The sequence below is a fragment of the Marmota monax genome, unplaced genomic scaffold, assembly GCF_021218885.2.
Source record: "Marmota monax isolate L192 unplaced genomic scaffold, Marmota_monax_Labrador192_F-V1.1 WCK01_AAM20220418_F8-fsc00015, whole genome shotgun sequence".
Classification (NCBI taxonomy): Eukaryota; Metazoa; Chordata; class Mammalia; order Rodentia; family Sciuridae; genus Marmota; species Marmota monax.
In genome coordinates, this window is record NW_026692194.1 from 4,805,691 (window position 1) to 4,809,825 (window position 4,135).

At 38.7% G+C, this 4,135-nt stretch overlaps 1 non-coding gene across 1 annotated transcript; it reads right to left on the reverse strand.

The window, feature by feature from the left end:
• Nucleotides 1-3,610: 3,610 nt before the first annotated feature.
• Trnaa-agc (transfer RNA alanine (anticodon AGC)) lies at nucleotides 3,611-3,683 on the reverse strand. Its single transcript has one exon. It is a non-coding gene; the product is annotated as a tRNA-Ala (tRNA).
• Nucleotides 3,684-4,135: the final 452 nt, after the last annotated feature.

The following is a 4,135-nucleotide window of genomic DNA, read 5'->3' on the forward strand; positions in this document are numbered from 1 at the left end:
CCTAGTTTCATGATGCTCAATACCGTTTTGTCTGTTTATTTTGCTTGTAAAATATTTCCACACGTTTGATATTTTTTCTCTATTTAAAAATAGCACAGTGTTGTAAGAATTTGTATTCCAACTACTCAGGAAGTTCTTTATGAGCAATGATTGGTGTTAAGTCACGTACATGATAGCAATTGGGTATAAAGGGGTTCTTGTGGAAATCCCTTGAGAGGCTTTAACTTTCCTTGGCTACCTAAATGCATTATAATTCTCAGGCCACTGATCCGATTGATTCCCATTCCACTGTGTATTTTGTTTTTCTGGAAAGGTATGGCTTTTAAATTGTCCATAATTTTCCTCAAGAAATTTTAGATGAAAATTTTCCTTTTTCTAGAGAAGTTTTAAATAAGAGAAACTGTTTCTATAAATGTTTGACTCTCTGTCATTATAGTTCTACTTAATTATAGAGTAGCATATTTTAAAAATAATTTCAAATAGTTATTACATAAAATATTCCAATTGTATATAGAGTGCTTGCCTAGCATGCATGAAGCCCTGGGTTCAGTTCCCAGTACTGAAAAAGACTATCATTTTTATCACAAATCTAATGAATGAATAATGGCTTGCCAAAATTTTGATCCCTATAATATCACTAGCAAGTTGTTTTCAAGACATTAGACTACTCTATTTCTTCTGCTTAGTGTATGGAAGAAAGTAGTTTATATTTAGAAGAGCCACTGTGTCTTCAATCATTCATTCATTATTTCTGCCAGTATTTATTGAATACTTATTTGCACCAGGCATGGTTCCAAGTGTTGGAGGTCAAGTGATAAACATAACAGATACAGCTACCTACTTCAGTGTGCATTCTGTGGGGGAAAGGCAGACAAAAAGTATGTAAAAATAGTGGGTGAGATAATAATAAAAAGCTAAGGCATAAAGCATACAGAGCATGGTGATGCAATGAGATATATGGATGTGAAAAATTCCTCATCAAGAAGGTGAGGTGGTTTTTTGTTTGTTTTGCTTTGTTTTGTTTTGGTGTAGGGGATTGAACCCAGGGCCTTGGGCATGCCTGGCAAGTGCTCTGCTACACTGCCAGCACCCCCTTACCCCTACCTGTTGAGAGCCACAGCCGAGTCAGAATGGCCCCTGGCATTTTGCCAGAAGTAATGGTTGAGAGGCGAGCCATTAAGATGATGCTGGATTGAAACAGGTTGTGTATTCAATTGTATATAGATCGCTGCTGTCCACCTGGGGCGCCCGCTACTTTGGAGTTCTCCCGGGGATTCCTGGGGAGTTCGTGTTGGTTGGGGAAGTTCTGGTGGTGGGAGTCCCGGTTGGTGTGTGGTGTGCCTAGAAGGGCCGCGAGGGTGGCGTTTGCGGGAGTTCGGAAAATAAAGTTTGTTCCTGCTTGAGTGGCTCGTGATTTGTGCCCAGCCAGACTGTGGCACCTACCCCTGGTTTTTTTTTTTTGTTGTTGTTGTTTTGTTTTGTTTTTTTAAGACAGGCTTTCCCTAAACTACCCAGGCTGGCCTTGAACTTGCAGTCCTTCTGTCTCAGTCTCCCAAGTAGTAAGGATTACAGATGTGCACCTCCACCACATCCAGCAGAAGGTGGAATTTGAATAAAGACCAAAAGGAATTAACCATGTGGATATTTGAGGATATGGGAGTGGGGGCATATTCCAAGCAGAAAGAACAGCACATGCACATACTCTTAGGCAGGAGCATGGCTGGCACGTCCCAGGAAAAGTGAGGAGCCCAATGCAACTAGTAGCAGAGTGAAAAATAGAGGAATAGAAGGAGATGCAGCCAGAGAGGTAAAAGTGAGTCAAGGGCTTTGCAAGGATTCTATCTTTAACTTTAAATGAGATGGAAGCTTCTGGAAGATTTTAAGCAGAGAAATAACATGATCTGACTTTAGTTTTAACAGGATCGAGCTATTGTGTTAAGAATAAACTGGTAAACTGAGTGTGGTGGTACAAGCCTGTAATCCCAGAGGCCCTGGAGGCTGAGGCAGGAGGATTGCAAGTTCAAAGCCAAAACGAGACACTAAGCAACTCAGTGAGACCTAAAATACAAAATAGGCAGGGGATATGGCTCAGTGGCTGAGTGCCGCTGAGTTCAATCCCTGGTAACTGCTCCCCCCCCCCTAAAAAAATAGTCTGGTAAAGAACAAAGGCAGAAACAGAAAGGGGATGTTAGGAGGCTTTTGCAGTAATACAGGCAAGTAGGATCATTGCACTGCAACTCCAGGAAGCAACATCCACCCTGAAGTTTCTGTGAATGGTGCTTCCTGTAATGAGCAGGGTATTAAAGCCCAACAGCTGCAGTCAGAGTCCCTGCAGGCAAGATGGCTTGGATCAGGGTAGTACTACATGAGACGTGAGAAGTATTTAGTCCAGATATATTTTGCAGTGGAACTAATAGGATTTGCTGACCCATTAGATGTGGTATATGAAAGAGTCAAGAAGAATTTCAATGTCATTTATTAATTTCATAAATTATTAATATTTGCTAAACCAAATACCATTTAATAAAGAGGAGTAACTAGTATTTATTTTCTAATTCAATAAGCATTATTGAAAGTCTGCTATGTACTATACCAGATTTCATAAGGAATCTTAAAAATTACAATGGCAATAATAACAGAAAATCCTATCCTGGAAACATTTATAATTTAGTTTGTTAGAGGAAGTCTTCATGGAAAAATAACTAAATACTGTGAAAATCAACATAAAGCAAAAATAGATAACAGAATTAGGAAAAAAAATATATATATATAAAATTCTCTAGGGAAATGGTCTGATTTTATTTTGTTTTTAAATACTGTGGATTGAAGCCAGGGACACTTTACCTTTGAGCTACATCCCCAGTCTTTTTTTTTTTTAACTTTTGAGAGTTTCTCATTAAATTGCTGAAGGTCTCATTAAGTTACTGAGGTTGGCCTACCAACCTTGGATCCTCCTCCCTCAGTCTCCCTGGGATTGAACCCAGGTTTTTGAGATTGCTAGCCTAATATTCTACCACTAAGCCACATCCTCAATTATTATGAGAACTTAAGATCTTGTGGCTTCTTATGCCTCACTTCACCCACTTCATTCATAGCTGTGTCGCCCCACTTCCTATTTTGTAGAATTTCCTAATATAGTCTTCCTAATAGTAATGAGATAGTAAAGATTATAATGGTTATTATAATAACCACTTCTTAAGTACCGATTATGAGTTAGGTGCAGTTTTTATGGCATTTAAGTAAATTTTAAACATGATCCTATGAAGGGGGTACTATCGTGTCCATAAAGAACTCAGCTTTATAGAGCTGAAGTAACATGCCCAAGGTTACTTAGCTAGAATGGATGCCCAGGAATAATATTATGCTGTAACATGTTCTTTTGTAGCTTATGCATATGGAATATGATTTAAGAGGGAGAAATTAAAGCCAATCTCAGCAATGTTTTCTAAATTCTCAAGGACTCTATGTCTGATAATTATCTTTCTGATGTTATAGATTTATCATTTTATTAATTTTGCCAAGCTTAAGTTGGACATAACATTTGCAACAATATCAGTCTTATTTTGTTGTTGCTGCTGTTGTGTTTTGTTTTTTGTTTTAGTTTTGTGTATGTGTGGTGCTGGGGATCTAACCCAGGGCCTTGTGTGTGCTAGGCAAAAGCTCTACCACTGAGCTACACCCCCACCCCTCATTCTTGTGTTTAAAGGTATTAAATCTAGAATTGGTTTTGAATGACCCTTGATACCAGTGTATACACACACACACACACACATACACACGTACACCAACCCTGGACATAGACTAAATAAGTAGAAGTTAAGAAGCTTGAAATAATGGGGACTTCTAATGGATCCAGACCGAAATAGAAAACATGAAAAGTCTGAGGCCGGTAGGAGAAAGAAAACTAACAACGGCTTATTGAGCCTTTCATGTTATTAGTTATTGTATTAAAATGCTAAGTTAATCTTTATAGCAACTCTATTATGAGCCTTATTTTACATTTTTTGGAGAAAAATAGTGGAAAGGCTTATTGCCTCACTGGGCATGGTAGGGCTCACCTGTAATCCCAGCAGCTCAGGAGGCTGAGGCAAGAGGATTGCAAGTTCTAGGCTAGCCTCAGCAATTTAGTAAGGCC